This window comes from Lepidochelys kempii, chromosome 3 (assembly GCF_965140285.1).
Source record: "Lepidochelys kempii isolate rLepKem1 chromosome 3, rLepKem1.hap1, whole genome shotgun sequence".
Lineage (NCBI taxonomy): Eukaryota > Metazoa > Chordata > Testudines > Cheloniidae > Lepidochelys > Lepidochelys kempii.
This window is the reverse complement of record NC_136382.1, coordinates 1,615,739-1,639,862: the sequence shown is the minus strand read 5'-3', so window position 1 is coordinate 1,639,862 and position 24,124 is coordinate 1,615,739. Positions and strand designations below refer to the sequence as shown.

General features: G+C 51.9%; 1 protein-coding gene across 3 annotated transcripts in view; it reads left to right on the top strand.

The window, feature by feature from the left end:
• The first annotated feature begins 290 nt into the window (after positions 1-290).
• MAPRE3 (microtubule associated protein RP/EB family member 3) overlaps positions 291-24,124 on the top strand; it is a 73,721-nt gene continuing 49,887 nt past the window's right edge. The window contains exon 1 of one of the 3 annotated variants that reach the window (XM_073335453.1): positions 291-372. The gene's annotated coding sequence lies outside the window, so the exon portion shown is untranslated. Of the gene's footprint in view, positions 373-20,315; positions 20,666-24,124 lie in introns of those variants that run through there. The other 2 variants (XM_073335451.1, XM_073335452.2) reach the window with 2 other exon arrangements.

Genomic DNA, 24,124 nt, shown 5'->3' with positions numbered 1-24,124 from the left:
GGAGGATGGGGTAGGGACGGTGGGGGGTGGGGTGAAGTGGGGGCGATGTGGGGGGCAGGGGTGGTGGGGGATGGGGTGGGGGCGATGTGGGGGTGGGGGGGACGGAGTAGGGTCGATGTGGGGGGCTGGGCCGGTGGGGGGCGATGTGGGGGGCGGGGGGTGGGGCTGGGGCGATGTGGGGGGCCATGGGAGGCGCGGCGGGGTTGGGGGGCCCGGCCGCTGCGGCGGCGGTTGCCATGGCTCCGGGCCGGGGGGGCGGCCGGCCCCGGAGGGGGGGCAGCGGCGCATGCGCGGTGCGGCCCCTCCCGCAGAGCCCGGCTCGGTGCAGACGCAGCGAGAGCAGCGGCCGGAGCGAGCGGCGGCCCGAGCGCGGTGAGTGCGGGGCGGGGCCGGGCCCAGCGCCCCCCCACGGCCCCCCCACGGCCCCCCGGGCCCGCCGGGCCCCCCGAGCCTGCCGGGCCTGGGCCTGGGCCTGGGCTGGGCTCGGCTGGGGGCGGCGGGGGTGTTACCTGCCTTCCTGACAGCTGCGGGGGTCCCGCTGCCCGGGCGCCCCACGGCGGGGGGGTCCCGCTGCCCGGGCGCCCCACGGCGGGGGGGTCCCGCTGCCCGGGCGCCCCACGGCGGGGGGGTCCCGCTGCCCGGGCGCCCCACGGCGGGGGGGTCCCGCTGCCCGGGCGCCCCACGGCGGGGGGGTCCCGCTGCCCGGGCGCCCCACGGCGGGGGGGTCCCGCTGCCCGGGCGCCCCACGGCGGGGGGGTCCCGCTGCCCGGGCGCCCCACGGCGGGGGGGTCCCGCTGCCCGGGCGCCCCACGGCGGGGGGGTCCCGCTGCCCGGGCGCCCCACGGCGGGGGGATCTGGGGGGGTCCCGCTGCCCGGGCGCCCCACGGCGGGGGGATCTGGGGGGGTCCCGCTGCCCGGGCGCCCCATGGCGGGGGAGCTGGGGGACCGAGCCCTAGGGCTGGGGGCAGGGCCCCGTTGCCGGAGGAGATGCCTGGGTGAGGGGCTGGGGTGGATGGGGGCGAGAGACTGGCGCGGATTGCAGGGTGCAGTGTTGGGTGTTGTGGGAATCGCCCTGAGTGGCTCCTCAGACCCCCGGGATCTCCCAGCTCTGCCGGGGAAACGAACTTGCTGTTACCCAGCTGACAGGGAGCGGCCTGAGCCCCTCCAGGCTGTGTCCTGAGCACACCTGTTCCCACCTCTCACACCATGGTATTTTTAGTTTTGTGGCAGAACTGAAGCTTCAGTGTAGCTGTCGCTTTTTTGGTAGCTGTCCGTCCGCTGGGGGTGGATTAAATCCTTCTTGTTCCTGACATAAACGCAGGCGTGATCCACTGGGCTCTGCCTCTGGCCAGGCTGTCAGATGTGGACGCGCTCAGCAACAGAGCCGGAAAAGTCTCTGATCACTGTAATGCTTTTGAGATGAGAGCCTTGGACTCCAAGACTGAGTGTCAACATATTCGGTGCCGTATGGATGAGTGGGAAAACCTCCTCCGAGAAAGTAATCGTCTAGACACTCGCTCACCGCGCCAAAGGGCCTGCTGCTACCAGTAGCTAGAGAGAGCTGAAAAGCCAGCAGATGCCAGCCTCTTAGTTTCTGTGATATTTTACCCAATCTAAATTGCTTTGTATGCAAATTTCCCGTACACCAGGGATCCCCGACCCTTGTCCTACCAAGGGCTACAACTGCAACTCGCCAAGAGCCCTAGGGCTGCGTGTAACTTGCAGATACCCTCAACTTTAATATGGAGGAGCAGACAACTAAGACTACATGTCCCAGCATGCTTGGGATTTTTTGTTCTGAGAGCTCATATAGGTGTCGGGCAATGCATACTGGGATCTGTAGGCTTTATGGCCACCAGCTAAAGATGAAGGTGGCTATGGACCAGTCCATCTGCTCCAGCTGAGGCACATGGAGATCTGAAGTCAGGGCTGTAGCTCTGCGGTGGTTTGTGAAGCAGAAGATTGCGTGGTGGAATTGTATTGGGAACCCTGGGGAATGACTTGGTGAGCGCAGAGAAGAGAGATCTGGACAAACAGCAGAAAGCGTTTCTTTGTGCTCCTGCCTTTGGAGAAGCAGTGGTGGTGGGGGGAGAAATGCACAAATTACGGGGCAGGTTAGCGATGTGATGGGAAGTGCTAGAAGATGGTTTTGCAGAACTGGTCATTGTGACCCCTTAAACACTCTGGCTGTTCAGGTGAACAATGGCCATAGAATATGAATGTTTGCAATTAAAATCCACTCTTGACTCAGGAGGCCTTTCTGAGATATGGCTGAAAGAGTAAAGAGCAGTTCCTAACTTAAACCAGCTGGGCTACTGCAGATGCTAGTGTATTTGGTGCAGTGGTTGTGCTTATGGGGCTGTAGACAAAGACGCCAGGTCCCAGAGGAGCTTACAGATATAACAGGGTTATTGGTGATGGGGATCAGCAGGGACAGAGGAGAGAGTCATCAGTAAAGCTCTGGTCTCTGCATTTCTAATGCTGCCATCCCTGAAACACCTGGTCACCGCATGCAAAATGAAGGATCACTTAGGAAAGAAACCAAACTCTTGTCGCCATTATCAGGGTTCTGTCTCAGTGGGATCAGTCTTGGAGAAGCTTTGCTTGGCCCTTCTGTTAACTGAGCAGTCGCCTGCTTAGAGAAGAGTCTTGTACTAGGCCTTAAAATGGTCAGATGCTGGCTCCTCCTGGTCCCTGCGGGTGGGGAATTCCACAGCCCTGTGCTGTGACATCCTGACCCTGCAGCAGTGTGCACGTGGAAACATGATCACAGAAGTAAACATAACGGCCTTTGAACCTAAGGTCCAAAACCTTGAACCAAGTCTGGAATTGGATGGGGGGAAGTCAGAACAGCACCCTGGTGTGAAGTGCTCCCCTTGGCCCTGCCTAGAAGGTTGCCAGCTGTGAGATGTCTCCATGGCCTTTACATGCGTCCCCAGGTAGAGCCTATGGGTGACAGGCATGGGTCATTGCAGGCATAGTGCACTGGAGTGGAGCAGGTGCAGTCCCCTGGCAGCTGATGAGGAAAGTGTCCCTGCCAGCTCTGCTGTTTGATGTTAGGGGGGTTGAGACTAGTAGGACCCCAGACTGTGCACCACCCTGACGATGGGCGAGAGAAGTATGGGCTGGATGAATGCACTATAAGGTGGGTAGAAAGTTGGCTAGATTGTCGGGCTCAACGGGTAGTGATCAATGGCTCCATGTCTAGTTGGCAGCCGGTATCAAGTGGAGTGCCCCAAAGGTCGGTCCTGGGGCCGGTTTTGTTCAATATCTTCATAAATGATCTGGAGGATGGTGTGGATTGCACCCTCAGCAAATTTTCGGATGATACTAAACTGGGAGGAGTGGTAGATACGGTGGCAGGTAGGGTTAGGATACAGAGGGCTCTAGACAAATTGGAGGATTGGGCCAAAAGAAATCTGATGAGGTTCAACAAGAATAAGTGCAGGGTCCTGCACTTAGGACGGAAGAATCCAATGCACCGCTACAGACTAGGGACCAAATGGCTAGGCAGCAGTTCTGCGGAAAAGGACCGAGGGGTGACAGTGGATGAGAAGCTAGATATAAGTCAGCAGTGTGCCCTTGTTGCCAAGAAGACCAATGGCGTTTTGGGCTGTATAAGTGGGGGCATAGCCAGCAGATTGAGGGACGTGATCGTTCCCCTCTATTCGACATTGGTGAGGCCTATCTGGAGTACAGTGTCCAGTTTTGGGCCCCACACTTCAAGAAGGATGTGGATAAATTGGAGAGAGTCCAGCGAAGGGCAAGAAAAATGATTAGGGGTCTGGAACACATGAGTTATGAGGAGAGGCTGAGGGAACTGGGATTGTTTAGTCTGCAGAAGAGAAGACTGAGGGGGGATTTGATAGCTGCTTTCAACTACCTGAGAGGTGGTTCCAGAGAGGATGGTTCTAGACTGTTCTCAATGGTAGCAGATGACAGAACGAGGAGTAATGGTCTCAAGTTGCAGTGGGGGAGGTTTAGGTTGGATATTAGGAAAAACTTTTTCACTAGGAGGGTGGTGAAACACTGGAATGCGTTGCCTAGGGAGGTGGTGGAATCTCCTTTCTTAGAAGTTTTTAAGGTCAGGCTTGACAAAGCCCTGGCTGGGATGATTTAATTGGGGATTGGTCCTGCTTTGAGCAGGGGGTTGGACTAGATGACCTCCTGAGGTCCCTTCCAACCCTTATATTCTATGATTGGGTTGTGCTCAGTAGACAAGGAGGTTGTTGCTCCTTTTGGTGCCTGAGATGCTTTCCCTGTCTGCAGCAGCCCAGTCTTATATGGATGGAGCTAAACCAGCTGTGGGTCACAGGCTGGGACAGCTGGGAATCAGCATTGCTTGGTGTTATGGAGCTACCGTAGAACAGGGAACCATGCTGGGGTGGAGGCTACACGACAGGAGGAGCCGGAGGCTGTTCCAGGCCCAGGGGCAGCATGAAAACAGGGGGAGGAATGAGTGCGAGAAGGGGAAGGGAATGTTAAAGGGGTGGGCAGAGTGCACTGGGAACTGGATGAGGGAACGATGCATAGTCTTGAAGAAGAGGATGGGATGTCTGAACTCAGTGCAGAAAGAGAGAGCTGGTGAGGGGGCATAGTGTGATCAGAGCAACAGGCTTTTTGTGGCACTTTGGATGGGCTGAGGGGCCAGAGCGGAGAGGTGGTGCTACCCGTACGCTCTAGGGCACCCACCTGTACCCTTCCGTGCACTGAAGGGGTCACCCGGATAATTTAAGCACCCCCACCCTTAGCTAGTCCCTCGGGCTTGGGGTGAAAGGCACCTATCCTTACCCAGTTCCTAGGGCTCAGGATGTAATCTTCTGTGGGTTTGCTGGGCCTTTTACCAGTGAAAGAGCCTAACACATCTCTATTAATTATCAGTTACCAAAACAGAATGCTCACGCTAAGCATACAATGCTCACCACACCCCATAAGGCAGACGAGGTTTTCCTGCTGGCCAGTCAGGATCAGGTTGTCGGAGGGCTCCAGCTTCTGCACAGTATGATTGGCAGGGTGTTGAGGTCTGGCAGCTCTGATCTTGGGGCTGAGTCCTGGAGTTAGGTTCCAAAGTACTTCCTTTTGGACCTCAGTTTGTATAGTGAGACTTGAGTCCTGCTTAGCTCTACCTTCACCAGTCGTTGTAAACTAAAGTCCTGCCAGACAGTATTTTTCACCCATCCTAGCCCATTATGAAAAGCCATTCTTTACCCAATCAGACCCCACCACCTTAGCTGATTTACACCTTACAGAATTAGTTATGCAACAGGCAGAACCGATCAAAGAACCAGACAGAGACCCTACAGATAAACAATTGAGAAGTAGGGACTATAAAGGCAAAACAATAGAAGTAGGGATTTCACACACAGCTGTTGAGAAGTGGTTCCTTGCCAGGCAGGATGTTGTCAAACCAAGTTTTCTTTAGCCATCTTAAGCTCTGTTTCTGTATCTGGTGGTGGTGGGCACTGTTCGGACAGGAGCCTTCTGAACACCCCACAGTACAGTTTTGGTGCAATAAATGGAAGGTGAGGCTTTGACTCTCTGCAACTTAGCTCATGGCTGCTGTCTCTCAATCTGGCTGCTGTTTTTACTGTAGAAGACGACCTCCGACCTTACCTTGGGATGATGGCAAATCTCTGCCTGCCTATCTGTTTACCTGCTGTGCTGCCAAGTGTGTATTTGCTTGGAACTGTTCCATCTCTTAGGGAAGAAATAGCCATTTGGATAACTGTCCATGAAGATTTTAGTTCGAGTAGTTATGCATTGATCCCATCCCAATGGGGGATTAGGGCCCACGGGAGCTAGTTGAAGTGGCAACTTGTGGCCTCCTCTCTATTGGCTATTTTCTCACCATGGCAGGAAAAATCATAGCCAATGTTGTCTCACCATTTCCTTGTGCTCCCCCTTCTTAAAATGTAGGAGCCTAATGGCCTGCTTGGGCACCTCGGTCAGGGGCTCGGCTCCCAGAATGCTGAGCACCCAGCAGCTTCCTGGCCATTTCACTGCCCGCAAGGAGAACTGAGAAACCAAGGGGAGACCTGAATGTTTAGGGCTGCCCCTCTCCTTCCTCAGGGGGTTCTGCTGGCCCAAGCCCTGAGAAAGGTTCAGTGCGGCACTGTCTTGGTTTCAGTTCTCCCTCGCAGGTCTGACAGCAAGGAACTTTACATATTGACTGGTGTGGAGAAAGTAAGTAAGGAAGTGTTATTTACTCCTTCTCATAACACAAGAACTAGGGGCCACCAAATGAAATTAATAGGCAGCAGGTTCAAAACAAACAAAAGGAAGTATTTCTTCACACAACGCACAGTCAACCTGTGGAACTCCTTGCCAGAGGATATTGTGAAGGCCAAGACTAGAACAGGATTCAAACAAGAACTAGATAAGTTCACAGAGGATAGGTCCATCAGTGGCTATTAGCCAGGATGGGCAGGGATGGTGTCCGTAGCCTCTGTTTGCCAGAAGCTGGGAATGAGCAACAGGGGATGGGTCACTTGATGATTCCTTGTTCTGTTCATTCCCTCTGGGGCACCTGGCATTGGCCACTGTCAGAAGACAGGATACAGGGCTAGATGGACCTTTGGTCTGGACCCAGTATGGCCGTTCTTATGTATTCAGATGGGAACACCGTTCTGTCTGAAGCCCATGAAAAACAATGAGATACCTGCTGGGAATGTGAGATCCTGTGATTCCAAGCCAATGGGCGTGTGTGTGAGCCGGGGGGTCTTGCTTCCAAGAAATTTCTCACCAGCTTTAGACTTCTTGTAAATCTGGCCAGTAAAGACAGCGGGGCACCAACTGTGCTCTGAAAGTGTGGAGGAATTACTCCACTTTGCAGTGATCTCTCCGCCTGCCTGAGTGGGATTGTTTCTTTCCCGTTACCCTCTTTGCCAGGGCCAGTGAGCAGACTTTGCTGTCTCTTTTTCTGCCTGCCCTGCAAGGCTGTGTTAGTTTGCTTCAGAACCAGTGGAAGGTAAGCGTGATCAGAATGCACTCGACATTAATATTTCAGAGGATATTGTGTAGCGTAATTATGTTTGAGAAGGCGAGTCCAAGAACATAGTCACTAAGTGAAACCTGTGGGGTGTTGTTCAGAGTCATCAGTTTTCTGCATGGACTCTCTGATAGATGGTACTAAGTTTATTAAAGACCAGAGGACTGTGAGTAATTCCAGGTTTCAGAGGAGCAGCGGTGCTAGTCTGTATCCTCAAAAAGAACAGGAGTACTTGTGGCACCTTAGAGACTAACAAATTTATTAGAGCATAAGCTTTCGTGAGCTACAGCCCACTTCATCGGATGCATAAAATGGAACATATAGTAAGAAGATATATATATACACGTACAGAGAAGGTGGAAGTTGCCATACAAACTGTGAGAGGCTAATTAGTTAAGATGAGCTATTATCAGCAGGAGAAAAATAAAAAACTTTTGTAGTGATAATTAAGCTGGCCCATTTAGACAGTTGACAAGAAGGTGAGATCTAACTAGGCTGCCAACCAGACGTCAACGACTTGATGTCTAGTTGGCAGCCGGTATCAAGCGGAGTGCCCCAAGGGTCGGTCCTGGGGCTCGTTTTGTTCAACATCTTCATTAATGATCTGGAGGATGGCGTGGATTGCACCCTCAGCAAGTTTGCAGATTACATTAAGCTGAGGGGAGAGGTAGATACGCTGGAGGGTAGGGATACGATACAGAGGGCCCTAGACAAATTGGAGGATTGGGCCAAAAGAAATCTGATGAGGTTCAACAAGGACAAGTGCAGAGTCCTGCACTTAGGACGGAAGAATCCCATGCACCGCTACAGACTAGGGACCGAATGGCTCGGCAGCAGTTCTGCAGAAAAGGACCTAGGGGATTACAGTGGATGAGAAGCTGGAGATGAGTCAGCAGTGTGCCCTTGTTGCCAAGAAGGCTAATGGCACTTTGGGCTGCATTAGTAGGAGCACTGCCAGCAGATTGAGGGAAGTGATTATTCCCCTCTATTCGGCACTGGTGAGGCCACATCTGGAGGATTGGGTCCAGTTTTGGTCCCCCCACCACAGAAGGGATGTGGACAAATTGGAGAGAATCCAGCTGAGGGCAATGGTTAGGGGATTGGGGCACATAACTTACGAGGAGAGGCTGAGGGAACTGGGATTATTTAGTCTTAGAAGAGAAGTGTGGGGGGGATTTGATAGCTGCTTTCAACTACCTGAAGGGGGTTCCAAAGAGGATGGATCTCTGCTGTTCTCGGTGGTGGCAGATGACAGAACAAGGAGCAATGGTCTCAAGTTGCAGTGAGGGAGGTCTAGGTGGGATATTAGGAAAAACTATTTCACTAGGAGGGTGGTGAAGCACTGGAGTGGGTCACCTAGGGAGGTGGTAGAATCTCCATCCTTAGAGGTTTTAAAGGCCCAGCTTGACAAAGCCTTGGCTGGGATGATTTAGTTGGGGTTGGTCCTGCTTTGAGCAGGGGGTTGGACTAGATGATCTCCTGGGATCTCTTCCAACCCTGACCTTCTATGATTCTAGGTGAATGGGCAACATGATGGCAAATGCACTTTAATGAAGATTAATGCAAATAAATTCATAGCGGAGAGAAACTGAAGCTGCTCATACATTACAGGGTTCTAAATTAACAATCAGCTCAGGCAAGGGACCTGGGTGCCCTTGAAAATGTTTGCTTAAATTGTGACTGTGGGAAAAAGAGCAAGCAAGGTGTCAGGCGGCATAAGGAACAAGATGGAGGATAAAGGCTGTATTAATGCATTTGTGCTGTGCGTGCGAACAGCCCGTCACACACAGGGTCCTGCAGACTAGACGGGGCTCAGAGAAGAGGGATAAGAATGATGAAAGGATTGGAAAAAACCTCGGGGATTGTTACCTTGGAAAGGAGATGAACGAGGGGGGATGTGATAAAAGTACTGTGCTGACCAATATTGTCTCACTGTTTCCTTGTGCTCCCCCATCTGTCTGTCTGTCTCCCTCCGGTGTCTCTTATCTGGTACTTACAGTGTCAGCTCCTTGGGGCAGGGCCCATCTTTTTGCTCTGTATTTGTCCAGTGCCTGATACGAAGTGGTCCTGCTCTGTGAGTAGGGCCCCTAGGTGCTACAGTAATACAAAACCGCGGAGATGCTATGCTGATGATACTAATAACACGATGAATGGTCTGGAGAAGGGAAATCGGAAATTTCTGTCTGGCAACTCCTGTGTTTCTGGGGGAGACATAATAGGGGGGCAGCTTATCCCAAATCTTACTACAGCTTTCTTACACCTTTCTCTGAAGCATCTGGTCAGAGACGGGCCTCGAGGCTGCTCCGGTTCCTGTGCCCCGGGATATATTCAGGTAGGGAAGGCTGATCTCAGACTGATCTATAAAGAAAACCCTTGGTACAAGAGCCTGTTGCCCAGGAGGGAAGACTGATGTCATGTGTTGATATGTCCCGCTGGCACAGAGCACTCCGTTGTTATGTACAGCATCTTCACACAAACACTGGCGTTATGTGGGAGGGAGGGAGGGGAGTGAAGGGAGAAAAGAGAGGGGTTTTCAGCTGAGGGTTGAAATGAGCAAGAAAATCTGTGGTGGGAGAGAGTAAGTGAGGCAGTTCAAAGCTTCAGAGGAGAAAGCTCTTGCACCAACAGTAGCTGGGGTGTATGAAGGGCTGGAGGAGACAGCTGGTAGAAGAGTAGAGAGAAACAATGTCTGAGATGGTCACTGTAAGGGTTTAAAAGGCAGGTGTGAATGGAGAGCCAGTAGAGTCAGGTGGGGATGCACTTCTATATATTTGTGCTCACGCTGTCTCATCTCAGTGATAGTCTGGAGGTGCTTAGATACCTTGGTGCGAGGCACCTTACCAACACCCTCGCAGGCAGGAGAGAGGACCCATTGGAAGGACATTGAGAGCATCTGTGCAAGCCCTGGGACAGGATACAGGAATTCTCAGCTCTGGCAGGTGAGCAGGAATCTTGCCAATGGGGATTAAGCATGTGGGCATCAAAACAATTCCTCCTGGTTTTCTAGTCACTGTTCCACCCTGGTCTGACTTCTGGCCACCCTAACTGTACAGGCTAATTCATCTGACTTCCCAATCTTTGTTTACTTGTAATTTTAACAAGCAGCATAGAGATGGTCCTAGAACAGGGGTGGGCAAACTACGGCCCATGGGCCAGATCCAGCCTGCGAGCTGTTTTAAGCTGGCCTGTGAGCTCCCACTGGGGAGCAGGGTCTGGGACCCGCCCTGCCCTGGGATCCAGCCGGGGCGCCAGGTCAGGAGCTGCACCACGTGGCTCCTGGAAGCAGCCGCATCACCCCGCTCCGAGGGTAGGGGTCTGCTCCACATGTAGGAGCCGGAGAAGGGACAGGGGTCTGCTCCACATGTAGGAGCCGGAGAAGGGACAGGGGTCTGCTTCCGGGAGTCCCTTGAGGTAAGTGCCGCTTGGAGCCTGCACCCCTGAGCCTCTCCCCAACCCCAGGTCTGATCCCCCTCCTGCTCTCCAACCCTCTCGATCCCAGCATGGAGCACTCTCCTGATCCCCAAGCCTCTCATCCCCAGCCCCTCCCGCACCCCAACCTCAATTTTGTGAGCATTCATGGCCCTCCGTACAATTTCCATTCCCCGATATGGCCCTCAGGTGTTCGCCCCCCTGTCCCCCCTCCTAGAACAGAAGACCTGCTGTAAGCCTTTGTAGTTAATGATTCCTCCTGGCAGGTGTTACTGCGTGGTTACTCTGGAGTGGGATGGGGCCAGCCCAGCTCCTGTTTGTTTGTTCACCTCTGTGACAAGTCAGGAGAAACATGCAAAGTCACTGAGATCACAGCTTACTGTAGCTCACGAAAGCTTACGCTCAAATAAATGTTAGTCTCTAAGGTGCCACAAGTCCTCCTGTTCTTTTTTTGGAGTGAGTTTGTTGGCGTGCTACAGCAAGCAGGGTTAGGGCTGAAATATGAAACTGATTCCCGCTCATACATGCATAAGCAAACCTCCCGAAGTACTATCTTGCTCGGCTGTAATCTGTACTGTTTAGTTATGTTTGGAGGGGAAATGTTGGCATGGTCTTTAGGCTTTTTCCTTGGTTAATTGCCACAGGTTATCCACTCACTGATTGCCCAGATTCTGGTGGAAAATCATTCAGAGCAAGTAACAACCAGGATGAAAAGTTGATAATGAGGTTTTGGCAGCAGTCCTTGCTGTTTTGCCTTTAACACTGAATAAACAAGTCCAACGTTGTGACTGATTTAATTCTCCTCCTGCTTTTTTTTTTGGCTAGACTCTGTTTGTTTAAAACTGCATGTGTAACATTTTTGACATTTGCTTTTATTATACAGGAGGTATTTGCAGTTGTTTTGTCGTCTTTGTCTAATTGGGGATCTTCATTAGGAGTTGGGCCAATAACCTCCAGAGACTCTTGTGGAAAGAGGTCAGGACTGTGCAGTGATTCTCTGAATAAAAACATATCCAAGCATTGTTTAACAATTGGTCATTAATTAAACAACATTCAGCAGTTCAACAATTAAAATGCCATGGAAGCTAAATTCTAGCTTTGCCTTGCAAGCATTTCTGGTGAGGAAGCTTTTGTGGTCAGTTTCAGAATAGAATGCTGGGAGTGAGAAGAGATTGTTGAGACCTTTGGACATCTTTCCCTGATGGCCTCCGCAGCAGGTCTGGGAAAATCCATCTTTGCTTTGAAAAACGAAAGTGACCTTTGCAAATTCCCTCTGCTCTTGACATGCTTCGACATTTGCTTTTCCTGGTGTTCCTTAATTTCCTTTGTGTCTAGAGTGCTGCTTTCCTTCAAGGTGCTCATGGGCAGAGAAGTGACTATGTAAAAATAGCATCACACGTGGCAGGCTTTGCACAGTGCTGCTCCTGCCTGTGTCTCGGGTCTCGGTTCTTCCTTCTCCCCATCTCATGGTGAGCTGGGGCTTGATGCTTTACTGATCCAGCAAGTCCCTGCAGGTCTGAACATTTAATTGTGCTTGGCTTTGATCTAGAAATACCAAGTCTTGTCATCTGTCTGAGCCCGCAATCGGAGGAGTGGGTGTATTGAATCTTTAACAAAATGCTCTTCTCTCCCATGCATTTGGCAGGAATTTGAGTTAAATAGGTGTTAACAAAAACAAACAAGAAAACAGTCTGACTAAATCTCTTCTCCTTTCCGCTGCTCAGATTCCAGGCTCTGGGCATGTCCCAGGTATACTGGCTGACCAGCACACCGGAGGTAGGTGCTGAGAGCTACACCTTTTAAAAAAACCAAAGAAGATTATTTTGAGGGAAAGAGGGGCTTGGACTTTCAGGTCACGTGTGTACATTGTGAACACTCCCCCGTGTTTTCCTTTTCAGGTAGCTTTGTGGAGGTGGGGATTTGCCGATTCACATCCGTGAGGTTCCTGAAGCCCATTTAAATGTCACCCCCTAATGGTTTTGTTGGTGATCAGTTTCCCAGATCATCTACTCTGGGACTGTGGCAGGAGCCGGAGTCTCTCCACACCCTTGCTCAGTATTCCCCTGCCTCCCTCACTGCTCTGTGTGTCTTCCTCCCATTCCTTATTCCTGAGCTCCGAGAGGGTGTAAGCCAAACACCCTTTCCTGCTTCAAGAAAAGGAGTACCAGTGGCACCTTAGAGACTAACAAATTTATTTGAGCATAAGCTATCGTGAGCTACAGCTCACTTCATCGGATGCATTCAGTGGAAAATACAGTGAAGAGATTTATATACATAGAGAACATGAAACAATGGGTGTTACCATACACACTGTAACGAGAGTGATCACTTAAGATGAGCTATTATCAGCAGGAGAGTGGTGGGGGGGGAACCTTTTGTAGTGATAGTCAAGCGATAATCCCACCATCAACCTCAGCCTGGACCAGTCCACACAAGAGATCCACTTCCTGGACACTACAGTGCTAATAAGCGATGGTCACATAAACACCACCCTATACCGGAAACCTACTGACCGCTATTCATAGAATCATAGAATATCAGGGTTGGAAGGGACCCCAGAAGGTCATCTAGTCCAACCCCCTGCTCAAAGCAGGACCAATTCCTAGTTAAATCATCCCAGCCAGGGCTTTGTCAAGCCTGACCTTAAAAACCTCTAAGGAAGGAGATTCTACCACCTCCCTAGGTAACGCATTCCAGTGTTTCACCACCCTCTTAGTGAAAAAGTTTTTCCTAATATCCAATCTAAACCTCCCCCACTGCAACTTGAGACCATTACTCCTCGTTCTGTCATCTGCTACCATTGAGAACAGTCTAGAGCCATCCTCTTTGGAACCCCCTTTCAGGTAGTTGAAAGCAGCTATCAAATCCCCCCTCGTTCTTCTCTTCTGCAGGCTAAACAATCCCAGCTCCCTCAGCCTCTCCTCATACCTCATGTGTTCCAGTCCCCTAATCATTTTTGTTGCCCTTCGCTGGACTCTCTCCAATTTATCCACATCCTTCTTGAAGTGTGGGGCCCAAAACTGGACACAGTACTCCAGATGAGGCCTCACCAATGTCGAATAGAGGGGAACGATCACGTCCCTCGATCTGCTCGCTATGCCCCTACTTATACATCCCAAAATGCCATTGGCCTTCTTGGCAACAAGGGCACACTGCTGACTCATATCCAGCTTCTCGTCCACTGTCACCCCTAGGTCCTTTTCTGCAGAACTGCTGCCTAGCCATTCGGTCCCTAGTCTGTAGCTGTGCATTGGGTTCTTCCGTCCTAAGTGCAGGACCCTGCACTTATCCTTATTGAACCTCATCAGATTCCTTTTGGCCCAATCCTCCAATTTGTCTAGGTCCTTCTGTATCCTATCCCTCCCCTCCAGCGTATCTGTCACTCCTCCCAGTTTAGTATCATCCGCAAATTTGCTGAGAGTGCAATCCACACCATCCTCCTGATCATTTATGAAGATATTGAATAAAACCGGCCCCAGGACCGACCCTTGGGGCACTCCACTTGATACCGGCTGCCAACTAGACATGGAGCCATTGATCACTACCCGTTGAGCCCGACAATCTAGCCAGCTTTCTACCCATCTTATAGTGCATAAGGTGCACTACTTATTCCTACCTTCATGCCTCCAGCTTTCACCCAGACCACACCACAGGATCCATTGTCTACAGCCAAGCTCTACGATACAACCGCATTTGCTCCAACCCCTCAGACAGAGACAGACCCCTACAAGATCTCTATCAAGCATTCTTACAACTACAGTACCCACCTGCTGAAGTGAAGAAACTGATTGACAGAGCCAGGAGAGTACCTAGAAGTCACCTACTACAGGACAGGCCCAACAAAGATAATAACAGAACGCCACTAGCCGTCACCTTCAGCCCCCCAACTAAAACCTCTCCAACGCATCATCAAGGATCTACAACCTATCCTGAAGGATGACCCATCACTCTCACAGATCTTGGGAGACAGGCCAGTCCTTGCTTACAGACAGCCCCCCAACCTGAAGCGAATACTCACCAGCAACCACACACCACACAACAAAAACACTAACCCAGGAACCTATCCTTGCAACAAAGCCCATTGCCAACTGTGCCCACATATCTATTCAGGGGACACCATCACAGGGCCTAGTAACATCAGCCACACTATCAGAGGCTCGTTCACCTGCACATCCACCAATGTGATAGATGCCATCATGGGCCAGCAATGCCCCTCTGCCATGTACATTGGCCAAACCGGACAGTCTCTACGTAAAAGAATCAATGGACACAAATCTGACGTCAAGAATTATAACATTCAAAAACCAGTCGGAGAACACTTCAGTCCCTTTGGTCACTCGATTACAGACCTAAAAGTGGCAATTTTTCAACAAAAAAACTTCAAAAACAGACTCCAACAAGAGACTGCTGAATTGGAATTAATTTGCAAACTGGATACAATTAACTTAGGCTTGAATAAGACTGGGAGTGGATGTGTCATTACACAAAGTAAAAGTATTTCCCCATGCTTATTCCCCCCCCTCCCCCCCGCAACCCCCACTGTTCCTCAGGCGTTCTTGTCAACTGCTGCAAATGGCCCACCTTGATTATCACTACAAAAGGTTTCTCCACCCCCTTACTCCCCCACTCTCCTGCTGGTAATAGCTCACCTTAAGTGATCACTCTCCTTACAGTGTGTATGGTAACATCCATTGTTTCATGTTCTCTATGTATATAAATCTCCCCACTGTATTTTCCACTGTATGCATCCGATGAAGTGAGCTGTAGCTCATGAAAGCTTATGCTCAAATAAATTTGTTAGTCTCTAAGGTGGTAGAAGTCCTCCTGTTCTTTTTGCGAATACAGACTAACACGGCTGCTACTCTGAAACCTTTCTTGCTTCAAACCACTTGTGAGAGTCGCTTCTTCCGTGGTGTGTGCCCTCAATAAGAGCTGTTGTCACACTTGTCCTCCAACCCCTGGCCCCAGCCTCTGGTCACGATTGTTTTGTCTGTGAGCTCTTGGGGGCAGGGATTGTCACCTGCTCTATTTTGTGCAGCACCAGCCGCACAGCCAGTAGGATTAGCAAGCCAAAATATAGCAGGGCTGAGACCCCGCCTGGGACATGGTGCTCTGTTCTGGGCACCACATTAATGGAAGACAGAGCCAAGCTCTAGCAAAAACACTGATTTTGCGGGGTGTGAAGGGGGAGCTGGGGTGGCTACTGTGCCAATGAATGGGGCTGCGTGAAGGCAGGTATGGGTTCTGGAAGAGACAAAGTGAGCAGTCGGGAGAGAAGTGCTGCAGAGGCACCCGCAGCAGGAGGATGGCAGAGGCAGGCAGAGCTGCCCTATGGAGAACACTGCAAGTGAGGAGAAACTTGAACCAAATGTGGTGTGAGCTGGGATGCCAGGACATAGGCTGACTGGGGAGACGTGGTCAGAACAACATGTGTGGGGGAGGATGGATCTTGGCAGATTCAAAGCCCAGCTCCAGAAGGCTCATTTCGCAAGAAGCTGCCTGGTGCAGCGTGCCCGACTGGCGTCGGCAGCTGTTTGCTCTCACTGGACGTGGCACTTGGGAATGGCGCCGCAGGGAGCGTGGGGCGGTGAAAGCAGCCTAGCCACCTGCGGTTCTTCACCCGGGGCATGCTGTCTTTCACCAGGGCCAGGACCTGAGCAGCTGGGCAAGGGAGGAGGCCGCAAGGTGGACATGGACACCTTAGTGCTGGGATTCTGTGACCCTCCTCGGTCCCAAAGGGCTTGTGAGAGACAGGCTTGCTTGTAAATGCATCTGGCCTTCCTCCGAGGGACTGCGGTCGTGTTGTGACTGACAGCACTCAGTCTGCCTGTCCCAAGCAGCGTCCAGCTCGTGCCATCCAGGGGTGTAATAGCAGATTTTTTAAAACATCCTGAACTTTTTAAAAAAAGCCTGCAGTGACTGTTGCAGGGGAAGCCTTCAGTAATGGTCCAAGCATCACCATAACGTTGGGGAAGGGAAGGGCTGCACACCTCTGATCCTTGTATCGGGAGAGTTCGCACACAGCTTGTTTTACAAACGCTCTTGTTTGGGATTGGTGCAGACTGTTTAGTTGTCTTCCGTTAAATGCGAGCAGCGTGCCTAGTGCTGAGGTAGCCGTGGGTGCTACATACAGGCCTCAAGCTGTCTCTTGGAGGCTGAGAATTAACTTGAAGCCAAGTAGTGGGTGCTATTGAAAAATGTTTTATAGCCTGTTCTCTAAAATATTACAGATGCACGTGACCCTGCGGTCTACACCCAGTCACACTGCCTTTGACCTTGGATCTTTTTACAGGCTTCAGTCAAATAGAGCTACGAGTCAGGGGAGACACGTATTTCCTGTGTTGGTTTTTCCGACTCTGGTAAGGGGAGCGTGTGGAAACGGGAGTGTAATGGGTTTGGGTACATTTGTCAGTTTCAGACACAGAGATAAATGGGGAATATTGCCTTTATAGGGAATGTTGGTGCTTATACGAGTAACCATCTGTGTCTGCTTTCATGGGTGGCAGAGAAGGACACTGGGCTGGGCTAGCTTTCATTGCAGCCTGCCAGTCTGTGTGCTTTTCCCAGAAATGGATCCATCTCCTTAAAGTGGAGTGTGTATTAAGGTTACTTAAACAAGATTATCCCATTCCATGTTCCAGGGAAAAATCCCAGCCATGTGGAATAATGCTAGGCAGGGCCATTACGGGATGTGTTTGTCTTGTGAGGGATGCGGATATGATCCTAAGTGCTGGCTGGATGGCAGGCCAGAAATAACTGAATTGCTTTTTCTGTTGTACCTTTTACATCGGCAGAGCAAGCTTGTCACCAATTTAAGCCCCAGATTCATCCCACCTTGGAGCTCTTCCACTGTGCTGGGCAGAATCCAGATTCGTTGTCCTGATTTGTTTTTACTGGCTCCCACTCCCTGCGCTTTTGTTGAAGGCGCACCCTTGTCGAGCCCCATGCAGTGCTTTCTCTGGCGGCAGGTAACAAAGTCTATCCAGCCCTGCCCGTGCGCGGCTGGATCTGGCCCAGACCCTGGAGTTTTGTGAAACGTGTTGTTCCCGAAGTGGCAGATTCTGGTTCATGAGACAGTTTCTGTGTCGGCCTCTGATACTGATTTCTTGGCAGCTGAGAGCTGTTTCCGGGGACTTTGGGATCTGTGGAGGGATGCTGGGTTTGAAATGCCTGGACTTCCTACCTTTCATTCCTCCAGAGGAAGATCAGTTGGAGCGTATTGTGTTTTATTGTGTGTGAGATTTTGAAGGCAACATTAAACCAAGGCCCTGCTCTGTGTGGATGTTGGGCTGTCCCTCTGGCCTGCCTGATTGCACACTGAGCCTCAGCTCCTGTTGCACACATGTGGATGTGCGGAGAAGTGCCTCCCCCGTGCACACTACCAAAAGGGCACTGAGAGGGATTGCGCAAGGAATGAAAAATTCCACTTGATTTCATGGAGACAAGATGGATGAGGTCAGAGTGTCATGAGAAGCACCTTTCCCAGACCTGAGGAAGAGCTCTGTGTTAGCGCGAAAGCTTGTCTCTCTTATCAACAGCTGTTGGTCCAATAAAAGATATTCCCTCCCCCCCCTTGTCTGTCTAATATCCTAGGACAGACCCGGCTACAACAGCGCTGCGTCCTCTGTCTCATACTTGCATGTACGCCGTGCCAGTGGCACGCTGGGGAACCCATTGCCGCCACACAAAGCAGTGACTGCCTGTGCAAAGTGCATTTTAACCCTCTGTAATCTGCCTAAACTCAAGTCTCTCTTTGGGCGGCCAGTCAATGGCGTCTCTGTAGCAAACTGCAGGTTCCTCTCGCTGCCTGCTGACGGCTGGAGCTGGGTTGGTTTTTAAGTTGGCAGTGTTTTTAACGTAATGGTGAGTGTATGTATATCAGTCTCTTCCTGCTTGGAAGTGCTGTAAGTTTCTTTTCAGATTTTCAAAACAAATATTGTGCTCAACTGAGACCCAAGGCGGAAAATGTAATCTGGAAAGGTCACCGTTTGACAAAGTTATAAGCTACTGAAAGAAGCTCTGTGGATGAAGTGAGCTGTAGCTCACGAAAGCTCATGCTCAAATAAATTGGTTAGTCTCTAAGGTGCCACAAGTCCTCCTTTTCTTTCTGTGGATTGTGTAGCCCTTGGGAAACTGATCTCCAGGTGTCATCACCTCCTCCGCCTGTAACCAGAGAGAGACCCCCTCCAAATTATCCCCACCCCTCTGGATTTCCCAGGTCCATCCCATCCTCTGTGTGTCCGTTTCTTATACGCTGATCCTGTGCTCGATCCCCTAGTGAAGAAGTTGTTTGCAGGGCTGGGGCCCTGGCTGTACACTCTCCAGGATGGGCGCTGGCGGATTTTGTTTCATAGAATTCAAGCAGGTCATTGGTGCAGAATAGCAATGATGAATTTGAAACTAGGCACCAAATGTATGAAAGAAAACTGCAGCTCATGGCTGATAAAGGAATATTTTATTTTATCCTGAAGCGCTTCAGAGCACTTAGATTTATACTCCTACAGGTCCTCAGAAATGCGGCCACCTCTGGGGTGGAGAGAGCCATCTAGACAACAGCCAGCATACTGGTCAGCATAGGTAGGTAGAACTGAGCAAAGGATACCAGGCCACAAGACTATTACAAAGAGTGCTTTGTTCCAGTAATGGGGTCACATTTCTGTCTCATTGTCCTGTAATAAGCCTCAGCTCTTACGTCCATGGATCACTGTACGTTTTATAAATGTGACTACGTACAGCACCTAGCACAATAAATAGGGCCCTGATCATCCTATGAATGACACGCCTTTCTGTTTTTGCTAGTAATGTGGCGTCTCCCTGCTGGGCGAGCCTGCTGCCCCAGGGACCTTGTGGGGCTCTGGTGTCAGTGTCCTAGGTGGGGTTTCTGTCTGAGTTAAGCAGTCAGCTCTCTGGGCAGGAGCAGTAAGGCAGAGGGGGATGGGTGCTTTTCAGGCTCTGGAATAAACAGGGCATTCTCTGAGTCTCTGGGAGGCTAGGGGTGAGGCTTGGGAACATCAGTAAGCCCCGCCCAGCTAATGAGACTTAAGTGCAAGGACAGAGGCTGGTGTTCTGGGTTTCCTGCTCTGCTTTGGGAGGGTTGAACTGCTCTGGTATTTGCAGAGGGCCCTGTGGGGATGGCTGTCGGAGGAGGGCTCTGCATGTGTTATGCACTCTGCCCTGTGTTGTCTGTCGGCGGAAATGTCCAGCGATGATTGGTCATTAACCGTGCTATCCTTCCTTCCCTTTCTGGGGGCCTAGGCATTAAGGCAGCCGATCCTTTGGTGGCTGTTAGCTGCAGGGAGCCTTGCTATACTGGCATGTGAATGTGGGACTGCTGAGTTGGAGGAGACGGGCTGCCTACGCTCTGCAGCTGGGAGCCGTGCGGGGCAGACATCAGGGACTGCACTTGGACACGGAATGGAGCTGCTGAGAGCCGCTCACCTTTAATAAGGAGGGGTGACCGGCTGCCACTACAAATCCCAGCATGCCTGCTCCATCATGAGCCAGGTGGAGGCTGCTTGGCTCGAGGTGGAGCATGGCTTTCCTGGACCTATAGTCTCAGTGGGCAGCAACCAGAGGGCTGGCGGCAGGATTTTGACTACCCCTTGAGTAAATCATGCGTGTTGAGGGTGTGTGAGGAACCACGGTGAGAGGTTTGAGAGGTGCTTGTCTTCTGCTTGTACACAAGTTCTCATAGCAGCCGAGCAGATCAGACTGAATGGCTGTGATTAGCCGGAATGTCCCTGTTGGATTCTCCTTGCATCCTGCAGCTAACTGTCTGTGTTCAAAACAGGCAGGTCTGAGCACACCAGAGGGGTGGGATTATTACAGCGTTACGCAAAGTGGGTGTAGCAAAGGCGTCTTCTGCACCGGGTGAGTGACAGCATCCTCGGCGTGGGGTTAGAACATTGTCTTGGGTAATAAGCTCCGACCTGTGCGTCTGTAATCTCTGTTATGTAGCTTACAGTCTTCGTGAGCCAATCAGCGCACTCTGTTATCAGTGTATATGCACAGAGACCTAATTACTCCCTGCTTGTCTGATGAATGGTGCATGGGCCGTGCCTGGAAATGCAGGTTTCTTTGGTGTTCTGGTTGTGTTCCAGCATGCGAGCAGTCTGTGCTGTCCTACCGTGGAGAAGACGGAGCACGCATTGAGCTCCGTTCCGAATTGCTAATAGCTCAGCCTGCTCCCTGATTCCCATCCTAGCCCTTCGAGCACAGGAGGCGAGACGAGCTGCATCCACCTTTGGGGTAGGTACCGTACGTGGAGGAGAACCAGGTGCCTGGGAGACATGGAGGTGGAGCCGTGGGCTGCTTCATGGAGAGGGGTGTGGCGGGGGACCTTGGTAAGGCATCTTTGGGGAGAACTGTAAGTTGGCAGACACCGGTGGAGCGTGGGGGGATGTGCTTGAGGATGTAACTGCCACAGAGAATCCTAGGCTGAATATCAAGGACAATGTTCAGAGTGAATGATCAGTGGAATCAGTGGTAGAGACTGGTGGCTCGGTCCATTTGAGACTGGCCTGGCCAGAGCCCTAGAGGACAGACTGAAGCACGTGACCCAGGCCTGCCCTGGGATGGGCTAGGTGAACACACAGTTTTCCCCGCGCTGGCTTGGCTGCTCTAGCTGGCTGAGCATGGCCTTCGACAGCTTGTCGCAATTGTGTGGTGTAAAGTGCCTTCCTTGTGAGTTTATGTTGGTGTTCAAGTTTAATTTACAACCCTGTCGTTTCTCTAGGATGGATGCTGTTGGCTTGCTCCTAGCCAGCCAAGTGGGATGCTTTGGGTGCATTGGCAGATCCCTAGGTTGCTGGGGGCACCTTTGAAACAAATCTCCTGGATTTGGCAGCTGGTTTTATCTGCTCTGGAATTGGCACCCCTTTTCCAGTAGCCCAGAGAAGTCCAGAAAGGGAAGCTAGACTGGCTGGCTGTGAAGAAGATGTAGAAGCAGAAGGGCCTTAGTCTAGGACACCCATCATGTGAGTGCAGAGATTCCCTTGCCCATGCTTAGACCTGACCAGTTCCCATCCTTCTCAAGATCACCTACCTCTCTGGATTGATGGCTTCTTTGGGGACTTTGTAACATCCCCCTGGAACTGCCAAAAATAAACCTCTGAATAGTCTGTGCTCCTGCCCGAGGGTTAGATGGATCAGGAGTCGGGACAGGAAACTGGAATCTGCCATCTGGTTAAACCAGGGAAGGATTGTGGAAATTAACGAGCCCCAGCCCCTGTTCTCTGGGCTTGCTCACTGTGGGCTGAGGGTGATAAGGAGAGCATGTCGTGAACTCACGGCGGGTCAGTGGGTCAGCAGAAGATTGTGGGGCTTGGTTAAGTCATGACTGCACGAAAGGAATAAATATCTGTCCCACCCTGGGGATTCAGACATGGGAACTGGGGTCTGGCCATCTGAAGCAATAGTGTGGCGCCATATTTCTCACCCTGGCTCTGCAAAGAGGCATGATTCCCTGTTTTCCCCCTGCTGAGAGCAAATCTTCCTTCATACTGCAGCAGCCCACAGGCCTGTCTGTCTCCCCTTCCCGGATATTTGGCAGCACGTGTTCTGTAATCCCCTGGGCAGCTGTTCCCTTCCTTATGACCAGTGTGCTGGATCTGCATCTCAGCCAGTCGGTCACAGGAAGGGATTTGTCAAACAGGTCGTTTTTCTTCTGTGTTTTACTTGTAACTGTTGTGCATAGTGCAGGGGCACTTGGGATGTCTCTGGTACACTGTAGCTGAGTACGTTTAGGGGCAGAGTGCCCGCCATGGGCCCCATGGGAATCTAAGAGCTGAGCCTCGCTTGCGTTCAGAGGAGCAGACTGCTCCCACCCTCCCCTGTAGTATCTGTAGACACACAGCACAGTGCTCCTCTCTGATCTTAGTGGAGGCTGCAGAGATCAAGAGGGAACCCTGCATGCTGGGAATTGTAGTCTCTGTATGTGGGGAGCCCATTTGTGGAACTCCTCTGGCTGCAGTTTGACCCCAGGATTCAGGGAAGGCAAAGGCTCATCAGGGCAGCACTTGTAGGTGGTGGAAACCACTGGCTCCATCCTCCCTGGGCCAGGCAGGACAGGTGGTTGCTCTCAGCCTGTGGACAAAAGGAGCTTTGAGCAGAGGGGATGTGACTGGCTGCCCCAGCTGCTGGGAGTGGGTCCACCTTCACAGGCTTTGCCTACTAATTCCGGGTCTTTGGCCCTGCTGCAGTGCTCCTCCCTCTGTGGTGTGCCTGACTCAGCAGGTGTCCTCCTCTATTAGTTAAACCCTGGAGCTGGGTCAGTTGGTGGTGGCTTTTTCACACACTTACAACGCCCTCGCTCGCTCTGAAGCTTCTCCTAGTCGTCACCCACTGCACACAGCCTTGGCAGGACAGCGGCTGTCGGCTGGGTAAACTGGAACAGCAGAGTTGTAGAGTGGATGGATGGAGACAGATCTGCTGGCTCTGTGCTGGGGAGGGGAGGGATCGGTGGTGTCACTAGCATGTGAAGGAGCCCCGAGCTGCCGTGCTGAGCCATGTGCTGCTGTGTCCAGGCATCTCTTCTTTTGTCTGATTGCAGTGAAGTGCCGCAGAAAGGAATGATCTGTGCTTGCAAAAGACCAGTGGTAGTAGACGCAGCAGACAGCTTAATATACAGCAGGGCTCCGTCGCTGGGAGGATGGAATGCACCCTAGGGCTGTGGTTTTCTGGGGTGGCCTACGGCGAGGGTATGCAGAAGCAAGACAGACGGGGATCTGCAGTACAGCCCCCGGGGCCTGATCCATCGTCCGAGCAGCTGGGCCTGAGCAGAGGCTGCAAACTGAGCTTGCTGCATCTCTCAGCCTATCAGGGAGTCGTAGCTCCCGTGGCCAAAAGGGCCTGTTGTGGTCAACTGCTCTGGCCCCCTGTGTGACACAGAGTTGGGTTGGGTTTTACTTGGAGAAGTGACTTCCAAGCCAGTGGCTCCGAAACTGGGGTGTGGATCCCGATGGTGTGGGGCAAGCTGGTGGGACAGAGGGGCACACGTCTTTCCCAGCTGCTTTGGCAGCTAACAGTGCCTAAGCCCTCTCTCCTAGTCACCCTCTTCCACGTAAACAATTACAAATGTACCCCACCGGTGGTGGGGCCGGAGCCCCGGCAGCGGTGCAGGGTGGTGGAGGTGGGGGTGCGTGATGGCGAATGCCAGCGGGGCGCCCGGGAGACAGCTCTGTATGCACTGTGCTGTGGCATTGTTCACCGGGCAGTGTTCTGAGGAGGTGTCCTACTGAACACTGCCCTGGCATGGGGCCGGGCATTTGGACTAGGGAGGGCGCTGTCTGTAGAATCAATGTCCTCTTGGCTTGTGGTAGTTAGAGATCCCATGAGCTCTTCATCAGAGTACAGGAGAATGAACCCTGGTGTCCTGCCCAGACTCCTCTTCAGGCAATTGTGTCTCCCGCAGCTTCTGGCCTCCTTTCCTTTGCTATGGTATTTGCTTGCTGTGCAGCTGGTAAACAGCTGCCTCATACCAGCCCTGCGGTGGCTGCATTTAGTGGTGGGCAAAGTGACCTACGTTAACTGAGTCCTGTTTCGGAGAATGTAATCTGTGCCTGACCTGCCTGGGAACTGTCGGGGGTATTGGAGGGATCTCTAGGTCAGTCTTAATCCACCCCTTGCTTAGCAAAACCAAGGAGATCCAGCCTCCCTGACTGTCCTTCCCTGCAGTGCGGACCCAGATACCCTGCTGCTGAGACCACC